At 42.8% G+C, this 16,384-nt stretch overlaps 2 non-coding genes across 2 annotated transcripts; one reads left to right on the top strand and one right to left on the bottom strand.

Annotated features, from left to right (window-relative positions):
• Window positions 1–4,257: 4,257 nt before the first annotated feature.
• TRNAD-GUC (transfer RNA aspartic acid (anticodon GUC)) lies at window positions 4,258–4,331 on the bottom strand. The gene has a single exon. It is a non-coding gene; the product is annotated as a tRNA-Asp (tRNA).
• An 11,500-nt stretch (window positions 4,332–15,831) lies between these two features.
• On the top strand, window positions 15,832–15,904 carry TRNAG-UCC (transfer RNA glycine (anticodon UCC)). The gene has a single exon. It is a non-coding gene; the product is annotated as a tRNA-Gly (tRNA).
• Window positions 15,905–16,384: the final 480 nt, after the last annotated feature.

Below are 16,384 nucleotides of genomic sequence, written 5' to 3'. Positions count from 1 at the left end.
CTGCACAAAACAGGGAAAGAGAATGAACTAGAACAAAGAATATTTTTTTCATTCCAGCACTACAAGCATTTTGTTACATGGGAGTACATCCAATAGGAAGCTTACACACACATAGACCAGCCAAACAACTAAACACAACATAACAAATAAAACCAAACAAAGACACTTAACTTAGCATAGGAGTCTATCCCCAGTAAGCATCGGAGTAGATACCCACTAACAAAAGACAAAGAACACCATACATTAAAACAAACTACTTTGCGTCTACAGACACTTATTTAAATCTTCTAGAAAGAGTCGACGGACTCTTCTAGTCTCCCGGTCACCGAGGGTGGCGGCCCGTACAATAAGCTCTTGTTGTTCGGCGAGGAGGGCCCGACGCCGGTCTTCCAGACCGCTAATGCGGTCCCGGATCACTTGCATCATCTTTCCTATGACCTCCGGATCGAGAGCAGGCGGATGCTCCCAGAACAGACCGAGCCTTTGCTCCTGTTGGAGCTTCTCGTTTTCCACGAGACCTATTTCTTGCTGAATTGTTGCAAGTCTTCCGGTGATATCCATAAGAGTGTTTGTTGTTGGAATAAGTGTTACTGAAAGTCTTTCTCTCTGACTTCTACCTCTCTCTTTTAAAATATAGACTGAAAGAAGCTTCTATTTATAGGCCTTGGAGGCGCCTAACTCTTTCTTATTATTAGTAAGATAAGTTGTCTTAGTTTCATAACATGTTTCAACCCCGGCTTTTCATGAATATGAAACCGGATCCACTAGATTTTAGTGTGTTGTAGAATTATCTTCGTACTCCAATCCGTACGAAAGGCCCCCTTTCTTTTGGCGTGGTATCGCCACGTGGCTTAATCCCGGATCACTCCTTCAGGAATAGGACACAATAATATAGCGCACATCAGAGAAGAGAGTACCCCCTTTATTATAAGACAGCCCCACCCCCTCCCGCGTCCTTTCTTAATAGATGGAGCAAGCATCACTCGACAGCTCGAAAGCAGATCAGTACAAACCCACGTGATCCATATTCGCTTACGTACCAGGCGTGCTTCGTCGTACCCTGACTACTCATCTTTCACTGGCTTATGTGTACCCAGCTACATGATGGCACTCCCCTCAGCCAATCCTCAATCGACAGCAACCCTGTCCTAGCGAATCCATATCACCTGGGTCTCTTTCTCTTAGGTTGGTTTCAGCAGGAAATACAAAGAAAATTAAGGGGTCCAGTCAAAAGATCATCTTTCAATCATCAACTGTTACATATACAATAATGTGATGGAACATCTTGGTTGTTGTAATGATCAATCTCAATTTCAGAAGGACTGCTATGAGTATTTAAAAGCTAAGGAGGGATATGTTGTTGATATCATACATTATAAGTTGCTTAATTTCTACTTAAATCTAAATAAGCCAGCCAATCTCAAAAGACAAAAAGATATTGAGACTTGGGAAGGGAAGATCTGTACTATTGTGACTTCTTACCAAACCTGTACTATATATTTATGCCAAAACAATTACCCTGGGTAGAACCATGCTTAAATTGAACACTGTCTTCTTGCTTATCGAGATAATCTGAACAATTTCAAGTTCAGAATGGATAATGACAGTCTCACTAATTATAGCTTACATTACTAAAGAAGAAAAGAAAAAATGAAAAGTGCTAAACCAGAGCGATCTTTCGGCATAGGAAATCGAACTGTCTTTCTTACTTAAACTAAGTTAAGGGAACCAAAGAGCTTTCTCCGCGATTCATTGCTTACTTAGCCTTCTCAGTTTAACATTCTACCAAAAAATCTTCTTTCTCAGGGTCAATCTAGTCCTCTTTGAATTTCTCTCGTACTCTAGATAAAGGGAAGCCTATTTATAGAAAAGAGGAAGACAGGGAATCAGAACTAAATCATTCTTTCTTCGTCGACTATGGACTTTAACGACTCTAGCTTCATCTTAGGGAAAGTAAAAAGAAAAGCATCATTCACATCTTACAGTAATTTCTTAGATCTTACAGTAATTTCTTAGGGAATCTAGATCATAGACTGGGATAACTCGAGATCGATGGCTATGCACTCGCCCGAATGCAAACATTGTCTTGTTATATTTTCCTTTGAGCGAGCCGTTGACTACTCAATAGAAATGATAGTAAGAAAACAGGCATTGAGAGGGGTAGTTCGGGCAACGATCTGGTTTTTTGCTATTGGAACAAGCAGGTCCATACAATAAGATCCAGTTTGGACTCGTTAGCAATGAGATCACATCTCTCTGACTTAGGTTCCGAATCTTGTCGCAAAGAAGAGAGGGAAAGAGCGGAAAAGCGGGTTTACGTCAACAGTTCTTCCTCGTTCCGACAAAGAGTGTATTTCCTTATTCTTTTTTAGCTTTGAGCTTGGTTCAGATTGGACACGTCCTCACTCGTTCTTTTTTCAAGATCTTTAAGCCTCTTAAGGATGCCGTAGGGTTCCCGTGATTGAAGGTTTATGGATATCCTACCCTAAGACGAGAGGGTTGGGCTTAGAACAAGACCTATCGGTGGATAAGATCACATCTTCATAACAAAAGGTGTACACGTTCGGCCTAACTCAAGGTAATGGGCCAAACCTAACGAGTCCAAACTGGATCTTATTGTATGACAAAACCACAGATTGGGCTTAATATTCAAGGCCCAGAAAAGATGGGTTGAATCCAGAAATCCTTACCGCTCTTATTCCGCAGCCTTTAGTAAGTGGAATCAATCACCTAAATGACATGATTCAACTGCCAGTGAGATTAGGAGCTTCCTGAGAAGAGTAAGTTGAATCATGTAAATAGCAAGATTCATTAACTGGTAAAGGGAGTAGTTCATCGGAAACCATTCCTCTCAGGAAAGCGAAGCTAACCGCTTTTAGGCTGCTTTCGAAACATTCTTCATCGACAGGGAGCAAGCTCAGTCATTACAACTTGGGCAAAGCCGATTGCTTTCTTCCGGAGAATCTATGGCAACGTGAGAAGCTAAGTTTCTAATTTGATCACAAAAAATAGGTAGCTCAAAGCGCCAACCCTTCCTCTTAGACACTACTACTGATCAGCATGACTTTCTTTCTTGAGTAAGGTAAGGGGTACGGAAACGTCCTCTTATCACAGCTTGAACGGGATTCATTGTTGGGAAGAAGACGAAGTCGATTCAATCCAACTCCAACCGACCAACTGGAGAGATATTTAGTCATGAAATAAATAAGAAAGATATTATTCCCTAAGAGCTTGTCCAGTACCTTTTGTTTAGAGTTTTTCTACTTTCTATCAGCTATAACCAAGTTGCTATTTCGGGGTTAAGAAAATGAATTGTAAGTCGCGTAATCCCCCTTCCTCCCTTGCAGTAAAAACTCTCCTCTAATAGCAGAAAGCTTCCATGCCCTATTCTCTATTTTGGAAAAGGACCTCTTACGCCAGTTGACAGTGGAAACTTTCCAGCTAGCGATTGATCCAGTTACCGGTAAAGGACAGTTGACAGAAGAAAGAAGAGAGATGAGCTACTATCACTCAAGAACTAGAAGAAGGAAAGAAATCAATTCACTTCGCCAGCCTTGAACTCCTCTTTCTTGGATCGTTGTTTGCGACAGACTGATTGAGACAGATCTAGAGATAGAGCTGCAAGGAAACACTTACCAATACCTACTGCGGATCAGGCTGAAGCTATTGTTGCATCTCCAGCTTCTACTATTGTTGCACCTCCACTCTAGCCTTGATGCGCGAGGGGCTCTCGGAAAGAGGGGCAAAGCAAAACCAAGAGGAGGTCGTAGATACTATACCTGGAAGAAGTCTCTCTCGTAGGGCATTTTTCTGTAGTAATTTATTTCGGTGTTTATCGTAGCCCACGGAGCGGTAACGGGCGGATAGAGCTATGAAAGGAGTCGATGCCTTTCTGTCCCATCTGAATGAAAGGCTAAAAGCAAAAGGAGATCGCTTTCAATTAAGGATCAAGACCAGGAGGAAGCAGTCGTTGGACATGTCCCTTCTTTAAAGTAAAGGTAGGAGAATGAGATGACTTACGAGGACCTACACATATTAGTACAGTATACCGGGGTCCCCGGCCAGAACCACACGAGCAAGTTTCCCTGCATGTGGCTCGTCCGTGGCAGCTGGTATAGATGAAGAAAGGCGTCTCGCGGTCCTTCATGACACCATAGTTGGATTATACTTTGGACTTGATCAAACTCTGGCTCACCAGGGAAGTCCTTTCTCACAGAAAATGGAGAGATGATTTGATGTATTTTTTGAATCCAGTGTTGGGACTGACGGGGCTCGAACCCGCAGCTTCCGCCTTGACAGGGCGGTGCTCTGACCTATTGAACTACAATCCCAGGAAAAGGAGGTGTACAGCCTCCACTTTTTTCTCTTCATTCGAACTTTTGACTTTCGCCGTATTGTAACAGAAACACGAATGATATACTTTATTAGATTCTAATAATTCTAAAGATTTTTAAATATCTATATAATTAGATATTTTTAAAATGCAATAGAGTAGACTCTTAGTGGGCTAATTCATGAATTGAATCAAATGGTTTTATTTTAAAGAGTCACGCTCTTTCACTTTAAAGGCCCTAAGCTAAGAAAGAGGCTTAAGTCATTGCTTCAAATCCGAGAAAGGGCTTTTTTTGAATGTTCATTATGATAACTAGTCGATTAGGAGAATTGCTATGTCACTACAGGTTATACTCTTCCTCATGTTTCATTATTCTTATTTTCTGTGCTGGGACATAAATATTATACCTATTATGATATGAATCGCCAAAGTCTTCCTACTTCTCAATTGTTCAATTCAGATCCGAAAAATGAGAAAGAAATCAAAAGTAAGTGGATCTGAATTGAACCATGACTATATAAGCTATTCTTAAGAGATTCAATATAGATGAAATCGTGGAAGCGTACCTTTTCTTTCCTTTTTCCACGTAAGAATTCATCGTCTGATTGAATCTGCTTGTTCCTGGATGCTCCATAGTAATCCATCGCTATTCCTTTCCTCCACCGAGAAAGGTTCATTCCAAGTCACAAGAACCATTTTTTAATTATTTTATCTTTTCGTTATGGTAATGCAATGCAAGAGGTCGGAAAGCGGGTTGTTTCTGATGATGAACAGAGCTTTTTTTCTCTGAATCATTTTGAAACCCCGAGATTTCAAAGTCGGTAATGTTAGAAGGTCGTTATTTTTTGGTCAGATACCTAAGTCGGTATATCTTTGAAAGCTCATACGGAGAGAATAAACGGACTCCTCGAGGGCTATTAAGCCACTTTAGTGCAAACCAGAAGGATTGGAGCTGTTGGATGTTGCTGAGTGCTGCTATAACTTAACAACCAAAAAGCTCTGCGTCGAACTTCAGCCCCTTCGAGTTGGCCACGGGGCAACAGCCTCTGACGCCCCACACCGTTGCGACAGGAGGGGGTTTTCCCAGCAGCCTACTTTTCCAAGAGGTGGCAGGAGCGCAACGACCTAGCCCAAACCTCCTTAAACAACCTAAAGGCTTGGCCCGGTCTGAAGTAAGAAGAAAGTAAACCTTGTAGAAAAGCAGAGAGAAGAGGTAGCCTATAAACTCAAGCGACGAGCTCGGTGAAAACTCTATCAATCGTCTTGGTAGCATCAAACCAATAGAACAAGGGTTAGCTCTGCAGCTGGTCTACAAGCAAGGTAAGTAGGCCCTTGCGAGCGACCCGGATGTACCTTTTAGCCACGAGGGGAACCGGGTAAACAAAGTCACGATCAGAATGAATGGTAGTTTGCTAGGCCTGCTGCTCCCGGAGGCGCTGGTTCGAATCCAGTTCGTGACAACCATAAAGCCTTTGATCATAGAATATCTCGGGACCCCCGCTGGTAAATACGGGGCTCTGTCAGCTGCACTTTTTTTATATGATGCATCGAATGCTTCCTCTGCTTTCAGAAAAAATCCCAAATATGATCGAGGCACTCTTTCTCTTATAGCGCTCTTTCCTTCCCTTCGAGCTAGCCGGAATCAATCCATTTCTTTTGTATGTAAAAGATAAGGCGCTTATTCCTTGAAATAGGAGCGCAGCGGAGTCATGAACAAACAATAATAGCACTTCCTTTTCTACGCTACTTACTTTCCTCCCCTCGTGGGAAGTAGCAAGAGCCTTTATCTAATCTACTATTGAACCATCTCACCTGAATGTCAGTCGCTACCTTAAGGCATGCCTTGACTCCAAGAGCTAACTCGATGGGACTTGCTTTCCTAAAGAGAAGACGAAGAGGATGACACTGGGGATCTTTCTTACTTAAAGAAATTCCCATGAGCTGCCTTGAGCTGGTAACTCCAAATTCGATGATTCTTGGCCACTGACTTACTGCTTTCACTCAAAGGCCACTGATGCGTAAGACATTGAGTTGGGCTACTTTCCTTCCGTTAATGGCTTTCCCTGCGGTCACCTTGCCCTTCTACTTACTGGCTTGGCTATTTCGAAGGATTCGCTTCGGCGGGTGATTGAACTAAAATATCATTTTTGAAAGCGGCACTCCTTCCTTGCTTCATACCCCGTAGTGGGAGATTTTTTGACAATCGGTCGTAGATTCCCTGGCGTGGCTAGGAACCTAGTCCCTTCTTGTGACAACAGAAGAGAAGGAATTTCCTTCTTGTCCAATACCAACTATGATTTCCACGAAATGCTAGTCGAAGATCCACTATTTACTTATTTCTAAGAAGATAGGAAAGAAAGTCAAGTAGAGTCCACTTTGTCTACGAACAAGGAAGTTATAAGTAATGCAACTATGAATCTCATGGAGAGTTCGATCCATTAGGTTATTCGATTTGTTCAGAAAAGAAACGAGAGACAAGAAAACATCTTTTATTACGATTAAAAGGACCAATCTCAAAAAGACCAAGATCCGATTTCGGGTCATATCTTGGTGAACATGATCTGCCATAATCTCTTCGATCCCTTCATTTATGTGCCAGAATAAAGAGAGATTTGGTAGGAAAGTGGAAGAGACTTTTTTGTATATGATAATCAAAGGGAGTGGGAAAGCTGCAGTAATTCTTTGGAAAAGCCCGCTTCTCTTTGTCTTCGAGCTTTAATTCTTCAATCCACTGATTCGTTCCTTCATATACCTCCCCACCAATAGATAGAGACAAATGGGAATAACCGAACCACGTCTACAAAATGCCAGTACCATGAAGCTGCTTCAAATCCAACATGATGCTCCTTGGTCAGATGACCAAGATATTGGCAAATACCACATATGATCGAGAAAAGAGTACCTATAATCACATGAAAACCATGAAAGCCAGTTGCTAAGAAAAAGGTAGAACCATAAATACTATCCGAAATTGTGGAGGGTGCTTGATAATATTCCATTCCTTGAAAGGCGGTGAATACTAGAGCCAGTGAAACAGTAGCTACTAAAGCGTAAACTGCTCGTTTTTCCTTCCCCGCGAGTATAGCATAATGAGCCCAAGTTACGGCAGCTCCGGATGAAAGGGAAATAAGAGTATTAAGAAAAGGGATTTCCCGAGGATCTAAAACCGCAATCCCTTTTGGGGGCCAAATACCTCCGATCTCTATCGTAGGTGCCAAAGAAGAATGAGAAGAAGCCCGAAAAAGAGCAAAAAGGAACATAACCTCCGAAACGATACACAAAATAAACCCATATCGAGGTCCTAATTGTACGACTTTGGTATGATGTCCTTCCAATGTGGATTCACGTAGAACATCGCGCCACCATACGAACATGGTATATAGGATAAAGATTATGCCCAAACTGAGAAGTGTTGCACCCCCTTGAAATGAGCGCATGTACATCACACCTCCTACGGTGGTTGCCAAAGCTCCGAGTGAACCCGAAATAGGCCATGGACTTGGATCTACCAAATGATAAGAGTGCCTCTGAGATTCAATCATAAACAACTTTGCCTCGGTTGCAACTAAACCCCCCCCCCCCCTTCACCCCCGCCTTCTAAAGTGGTAAAGAAGGCTCTTTGGGGTCCCTCTTTCTATCTGATTTGACAAACAAAAAGGAAGGCATGGTTCTTTCATTGCAAGAAGTCTAACTAGAAAAGGATCTCCCTATTACTTTGAGAAGAGAATTGTTGGTTTGACCGACGAACTACGTGGGAAAATGAACCTTCTTTCTTTTTAGAAAGCATTTTTGAAAGTAACAATTCCATTCAGTTCGGTTTCGGAAAACTTTCCGTCGGGGCCTAACATCAAAGGCGTAGGTTGATCTCTCTGGTTGAGGCTGCAATTCATTTTGACACGTGGGAAGGGCTTACTCTACTAGTGGCTCGGCTTGGTCTCGCTCCCTTCCCGTACTATTCCTCCCCACTAAAAAAAAGAGCGATTGAGAATCTCGAGAACCTTTCTGAACGTCTGTCTTCGCGGGGCGATTTGAAAAGGAGTATATCTTTCTTGTAGCGCCTTCCATTCCACTATTCTGATTGAGAAAGAATCTCTTCTGAACGACCAAGTCATAATGAGATTAAAAACCGATGCTTCCTTGGCCGTGTGGAACATGGATTAGCATTATGTCATTCCTACAAGTGATCCCCCATCAAGGATTGGAAGAAGCGCTATATGAGGACTTCGAGATAAATAGAATATGTTCCTTTCCATTCCTCGTGAGCCACTGATTTCTCCGAAACAAGAGATCAAAGTGATCTTCCTCCTTTTTCCCAATAAGTCGACGGCCTTACACCATTGGGAGACTTCGAATAAACTGGAGTACATATAGGAGAGACTGGTGCTAAAACCTTTTCTCAAGATATCTTCCAAACTGTTGGGGTCCTTGCTCCGGATGTTGTTCGTACGATGTGAAAGCAGTTGGTTACGTAGTTTTAGAATTCTGTTGATCCCAAGTACTCCATCTCCATCATTGCATATGGCAATATAGAAAGTAAAGAGGAAAAGCATGACTAGAAGAATTGTGTGAAATAAGTGAATTTATCCAGTTGAGGCATCTTGATTGAGAATAAAGGATTCTCCCCATACAGAAAGAGAGGCCTTCCTGTACGAGTAGTGAAGAACTAAATGATTTTGTTTTGTTGGTTGTTGACCAACGGAAAGAAAGGGATTGCGTCATCTTTGTTCCTTCATCTCTCTAACCCCGGAATCATTTATAGTCCCGGAAGAGAGATTTCAGGTTTTTTAGGTTTTCGGGGTTATCACGAAACCCTTGGATAAAATGATCCAGTTCGGAGACTGTCTCCTTTATTTCTATATCCGCCACAATAGCGGCGGCGCTCGCTTGGTAGCAGGAGTGGTCCTGAGCGAATTGCCAGGGCTGAAAATCTCTTTCTATAAAATGAGCCAATTCTTCTCTTACGAGAAGAATCAACTCTTCTTTTTTAGCCCCCACAAGGATAGGATCCGTGTCCGGGTTGTAGGGGGGCCCATTCATAGAGGGTGATGATGAGGGCGATGACGAATCCGGCATGGATTCGAGCAGCACCTGTTCGTCAAAATGGTCCCACCACCCGGCGGAAACAAATAGAATCAGAGACTGATCGGGGAAAAAGAGGAGGAACCCGATAAGTCTCGAAAAAATTAAGAAAGATGAGGGCACCCAATGGAATAAAAAGGTGCAAAAAACTCTACTCCCCATAAAAAGGGGAGAAAGAGAAAGCCCACTATAAATAATAAAGGCCATCATTCGGTTAGAGCAAAGCCCAAAATGACATAAACAAATGATTGTTTAGCCAATGATGGATTCCGAGTCACATAATGAATCAAGGAACTAAGGACGTTTCCAATACCGATAGCAGCTCCCACTGAAGCAATTGTAGCAGCTCTGGCCCCTATTAGTTTTGCACCTTCTAACATCTCGAGTTGATCATTCTCCTCACGCTTTTTCTTTTTCATTCACGATTTGATGTTCTAGATTCCTCTCTAGTCTAGATTCCTCGTCGATTCTTCCCCTCGTTCTTAATATCTTGGACATCTCACTTTTCCATGCAACGCATTCTTTTCGATCTTGTACCCGCTTGCTTCGCATAGGCTACACAAGCGGTACACTTCACACCAACCCAATATCGATGAAAAAAGTAGAAGCAACTAAATAAGGATGACGAAGCTTCTTTGCATCCCATAGTGTTGTCGCACTAAGCGACTACCGTTCCAAAGTCATACAACGAAGTGATTAGCATACCAGAGTGACGCAAGGCTCTAAGCTCGTACCTTATAAGTAAGCTCTTTATGCTCTCTCCGCTCGCTCCTTTTCGTAGCGTAGATCTTTCTTCTCTTAAGAGAAGAGATTTTGAGAAGAGTGAGTGCGCTTTTGAAAGTTTCTACTTTTCGATCTTTCTTCCCTTAGTGCACAAGCACTAAGCAAGTAAACTACCTTCTTTCTTCTCTTTCGACCCTTTTTTCATGAAAAAGAATCCAGATATCTCCGATAAACTACACTAAAGGGAACTGTTAAGTACAGGCGATGCCTAGAAATGATAGTAAACTTGGGGCCTTCGAAATATCAAATCCCAGCTTAAGTCCAAAAGGCCTACACTTTAACTAGGAACAGAAAGGTCCGCGAAATAACCGCATTGCTCAATCAGTGAAACCAGAGTGATGGTTTTCTGGGACTATACATTCGTAATGGATCCATCATATACGTTATTTTAGATGGTTCTAATTGTGGGCGATAGTCTTCAACTAGGGGGATCCGGAGTTTCCGAAATCTATACTAGTTTGCCTAGTAATGTTATGGCTGCAATGCGTAGGCCGTCGTTCTCTGATCCATTCTTTAGTTGAGAGGAAACCTTCTCTTTCAAAAGGAATGGAAGGTAAAAAGGAATTTCCTGTAGATAAGTATATAGACATGCTATTCTGATGTGATGTAAGAATCGATTATAACAATATATATTATATTTAGTGACTTACTCCCCAAAAGCATGCTCTGCTCAAAGGGAGAAGCCGGTCCGTCCGGTTTAAGTTGAAGTCAATTCACGGGGAAGAAAGAGCTGGCAATCTTCACTCATCCATCACTCCCACTTGAACTTGCACTTGAACTTAAGAAAGGGATTGCGTCATCTTTGTTCCTTCATCTTTTTATTTTTCTTCTCTTTTTATTTTATATTGCGTAAGGCAAAGCGCTTTCCTTTAAGAATGTATCTGGTTTCATTTTTCTTTCGTTAGTTAAGCCACCTTTTTCTAAAAGGAATTGTAGTAATTCTGTTTTTATACTCTTTAAAATGGCTCTCTCATAATGAGAAATTCTGTCTATTCTTAGCTATTTAGAAGAATAAATCAATCTTTAAAGCTTTTATTTTTCTAAGAATTTTGCAATGTGGCTTGCTGCGAGTAGGGTTCTTTTGAATTTCTTTTAAATAAGAATCCAAAGTTTTTTCCTTCAGTGGAACTCCCTTTCTATAAAAGAGACATTCCCTTATCTCATACCGCTTTTCGAAAATGCGATCTCTTCGAAAATCACCTATGAGCAGCTCTTCCTCCACGCTTTTTTCGATGAAATGTTGTTTTTCCACCATATCATCGAAGGCCGTTCTATTGCTCGTTTCACTCCCCCCAACGATGTGCCGCTTGAGGCGAACCTCAAATTCGTCGTACCTTTGCCCATCTTCTATAACCGGGTTGATCAGCTCAAGACCTACAGGCGGGGCGCTTCGGTGCGCTACAGGATGGTCCCGCAGGTAATCCTCTTATGCCACGTGAGGCTGGTGAGAAGGTCCGGGAAGCATCCAATGCGCCGGAGAGGGGCTTGCTTCCGTAGTGAAGAGTGCTTGAAAAGCGCAGCCAATCACGAAGGCCAGAGGGGAGGAGCAGCCCATCTTGCAAAAAAGCAAAGAGAGGGCCTTCGCCCCCGCTACTTTTGAAAGTAGAAAATAAAAAAAAAGAGATTCCCCCTAGCACATGACAGAGAAGATAGAACAGCATCATCAGAGCGACGAATAAAAGAACCGGAAAGAATGCGCGAAAGCAAGTCATTCTCACCTTAGATTCAACCTTTTGTAAGAAGTTAGACACCTTAGATTCAACCTTTTGAACGAGTTTTTCCATAGTAAGTAGTTTTTTTCTTTTTGTTTGTTTGTTGTTCCCCCTCCGATAGAATGAGCACTGTGAACTATCTGCTTTAAAAAAGAGAATTGTAAAAAAAAAATTAGAGCAATCTATCTAGTGTAGAACAGATTTGTAGTATTGTGGACCACGGTTTCTAGCGCTTTTCAAAAACATTTGCTTGCCTTGAGTGGACTAGGTCAAACAGTACGCTCACTAGATCCAACTATGACTCACACGGAACACTAACCCTTTCTCGACATCCATTAGATCAACAAAACCAAACCATTGCCTGGCGTGAACTAAAGCTTTCTCATTTGACTGTTTTATCCGGCTCCATAGAAAGCTTTCTATACTCAAGCAAAGACGAAGCAAAAGCTTTCTTTTCTTATGATTAGAGGGAAGGATCACTCCAAAAAGCAAGCTTTCTTTATATACGATAAATAAATTTGAAGTTCTTTCCTCGGTCTTCATTCTGTGAAAGGTAGTTCGCTGGGCCTGTATTTTGCTCCCAGAGGTTCTGGTTTGACTCCAGCTCGCGACAGACCAAAGGTCATAGAATATCTAGGAGCCTCCGTTTTCTCCTTAGATGGATGACAGTCCCATTTTTCTTTAAGTTCGAAGATTCTACTTGATTTGTTAAGCATGTGAACAAGCATCCCCCTACTGAAGGAATGGATTGTTTGCAGCTTATCAAGAAATCCGTTCTTAGACCTACCGGTGACCGGCTTCGCGAGACCATTTTGATCTACGCATGGCTAAGCTCTATTGGGCGGTGTCTTATCGAAGCACTACTTGATAAAATCAGTAATAAAAAGAAAGACCTGCCCTTTCGATGAAGTTGCTTTCTTTTCTTACGATATTTCTCGATATTTCTAGTTGGATGAAAAGATCGCTCCTAAATGAAGTCTCTCTTACAGTTCAAGAGTTTCGAAAGGCTCTTAGCACAGGAAGGGGATTTTACTTCTTAGAAGGAGATAAACTACCTAGATCTTTGTATGTATGGGTCTCTTTAATTGAATATAGGAAAAATACATCGGTAGGGGAGCGTTCCGCCTTAGAGTGAAGCACCCGCGCGAGCGGTAGTGGACGAAGCGGAAGCGAGAATGTCGGCTTGAGTAACGCAAACATTGGTGATGCCCCGAAAACCTAAGGGCCCCTCCATCAGAAATCCTTGCTTACGCTCTGGAGAGAAGGATCTTTTCCAAGAAAGACCTATTACCCTTATTACTCCAAGAGATTCAAAGCGGCTTTAGATTAGTAGATTAGACAATTCCTACTGCTGTGCTAAAGGCTAGAGAGGCAAGAAGAACATCTTACTCAACAAGAGTATCGGAAGAGATGCGCCTTCGGAACTTCCCTTTTAGCGTGGGAGTAGAGAAGGAAAAGGCAAAGCTGAGTCATATAATAAGTTAAGGGAACTATAAGGCGATTGAATTCATTTCAGTTTAGTCGATATGAAAGCTAGCAGAGCTAATATCGCATTTGAAAGTGAGATATCACTATTGATTGATTGATAGAAAGCCCTATTGTAGACTAATAGCTCTAGCTTTCGATTCCTCCACACTTCCATTTGTTAGGAAGAGCTATTATTCATAGTATACAAAGTATACTTTATTTCCCGCTTCAAGCAAAGTCAAGGACCTTTCCTCATTGGCCTTCGACTTCAGCAAATTGATCTGGGACCTTGTTTCGGTATAAGGACCAAGCCTTCGAGAGTCACCCTTCGTGCTACTTTGTTTTGTTAGAGGGGGTTCTTTATACTCTCGGAACAAGGCTGTTGGTTGTTTCTCAGTCAGGCATGTCTGTGCTGTGACTGGGAGGTCGAAGCTAAGACGTGGAACAGGTCTCCCATCAGCCAGTTACTTTATTTTGTTACTAATCCCTAATGGACAATGCTGCGCCAGAGTGAAAAAGAAGAAAATAAAAGAAATAAAAGAGAAGTAGGTTTTGGAAGGACCAACGAGGATGGAGAAGATGCCCCGTCAGGAGGTGTTATGCGCAGACCACTCAATCTTTTGGAAACTGGGTCCGCTGGGGCGGGTTCTTTGGTTAGCACACCAAGGCTTCTGGTTGATCTGGTCTCACTGGAGAGTTTTTACTTCGAGGAAGGCGAAAGGCCCAATGAAAGAGTAAGAAAAAGATGTGAACATGAAGACAGAGGTTACCCTAAAGCTCGTGGGAGTTTCCCTGGTGAAAAGGAAAGCCCAATAATGGCTTCGGTAGAGAACCCAACTCTTTTCCTTTTACCACAAAAACTTCCCTGAAGTCAGTCCGGTCATTCCATACAACGAAGCTAGCGAACTAAGGCAGCACCCAACGGAACTTTAGTCTTTTTATTCTATTAGTAGCAGGGCCGTAAAAAGCAAGGGATAAAGAAAGGCTGCGCGGATGACGATGCTATCATAAGAGAGGACCAGACAGTTCCCGGTTCCGAAAGCAATAATCTATTTTTTTTACTCCACCGAAACTACCGAGAGCTCTTCCTTTATTCGCCGCAGGAAGAAATTCCAACTATGCTACCTTCTAACGATAGGACTGGAATCCGAGCTCCTAGGCAAAAGCTTGAAGCTTGAAGACAGAAAGAGAAGATATTAACGAAATGCTTTATAGTCGAAGTTGCGCCTAATGCTTAATCTAACTATTAGGTACTATATTAGAGAAAGACTCAATCTGCCCAATACTATACGCTAGGAAGAACTATATTAGGGTAGTAGCCCAGCTCTTGAAGGGGGAAGTACATAACTAAAAGGGTTCAAGCTTATACGATTCATGTTACCCCCCCCCCCCCCCCCGAAGCCCCTATCGCCTGCTTGGAACTCCTGAAATCACTCTTTAACTAGAGGAAGCGCCTAAAAGGGGAGCGACTGGGCTAGACTGTTGATCTTATGGAGTAGTCTGACCCTGGGAAAGAGACTGTCATCGCTTCCGAGAATAAACATGTTGTGCCGGGTGACTGGAATCCTCTGAGGTCAGCTGAACAGGCTGACAATCGTAGAAGATGCTGAGCAAAGCTGCTTGAAGCGTGAGGCTGATCCGTAACATCAACTGCAGAAGAATGCGGTTAGAGTTGATGAACAGGAGAAGGCCGCAATACATCTCCATCATCATTCTCCCCCGGGGCTTATTAATTAGGTTAAGGAAAAGATGAAGCGCCCCCATTAAAGAGAACATTCAAGGATACATCGAGTCTCTTGGATTTCACGTCATAGCGTCTATACCCGGACTGAGCATATCCAAGAAAGACACAAGTGGTTTCCTTGGGGACAATTTCGCTCTTAACTGCGCAGGAATATGAACAAAAGACGTGCATCCAAACACTCGAAAATTCCTATAGTACTGCTCCAGTAAGAAGTTCGTGAGGTGCCGCTGCAGCTTCTTCCCTCTCTCTTCCCCCAAAAAAGGATAGAGATGCCCCGTCCCTTCTTTATGCACATCCATATACATAGCCAGACACAAAGGTGTACAATCCGGTAAAAATCTGCGGCATTCACTGTAGGTTCTCTTGCTTGCTCTAGTGGCTGGCAAAGGCCAACCGAGAGGGGAGAACGAATGGCTCAGGAATCGACTGGTTCCGACTGACTCGTGGAGCTTGCAGTTTGGATTATCGTAGAAAGAATAAGAGGAGCCTTCTTAGGAAATGACTTAACTTAAAAGACTGGTGACGCCCCAGCTTAACTTAAAAGACAAGCCGGAGATTTATTGAAAAGGCGTAGCCTTGCCGCCCCCTAGCCGCCTACCTACTCGTGTTCAGCTCGATCGGAGGTCAAGACTGTGTTCCGCCGGAAAAACAGAAGTCGTCCGTATCAAGTGATACGTGAATTGCTCAGTAGTGCTTCGCCACTACCGTAGTTGGCGGAAATAGCTTAATTGGTAGAGCATAGCCTTTCCAAGGCTGAGGTTGAGGGTTCAAGTCCCTCCTTTCGCTCCCGGCTTCGTTGTTTAGTGGTAACGAGTGTGAGCCCCTTTAGAGATAGGGGGGAGCGGCAAGCAGCCCCTTGTATAGGGTTCCAAACCTATCTTCCTAATAAGAATAAAGGGGCGAGCCAAAACCTAGTCCTAACAAGTTGCTGTTTCATCAGCCCTTGCGCTACAACTAGCCTTTTCCCTTACTAGTAAGGGGCTTCTAGTTGTAGCGCGCATTGTACTAGTGAATAGGAAAAGCGAATTGAGATTACTAATGATGGATGGAGGTTGAGGATAGAACATGTTCGGTCCCTCGCCCTTATCTCCTTCACCGGAGACTGCAAATGATGGGAATCCTATCGATAAAGAAGAGGTATAAGCGTCGCCTCTCGATCCAATCCGTCTCCCCTGGCCTCCCCAAAACACTCTTGATACGAAAGAGACCTCCCGCCATAGAAAAGAGATCTAAAGTCTGGGTCCCCTCGATCACCCTCCCTTGAAC

This window comes from Bidens hawaiensis, unplaced genomic scaffold (genome assembly GCF_021521415.1).
Source record: "Bidens hawaiensis isolate Kalapana, Puna unplaced genomic scaffold, B.hawaiensis_p1.1 tig00028012_1, whole genome shotgun sequence".
NCBI classification, from domain to species: domain Eukaryota; kingdom Viridiplantae; phylum Streptophyta; class Magnoliopsida; order Asterales; family Asteraceae; genus Bidens; species Bidens hawaiensis.
This window is presented reverse-complemented; position numbering and strand designations above follow the sequence as displayed.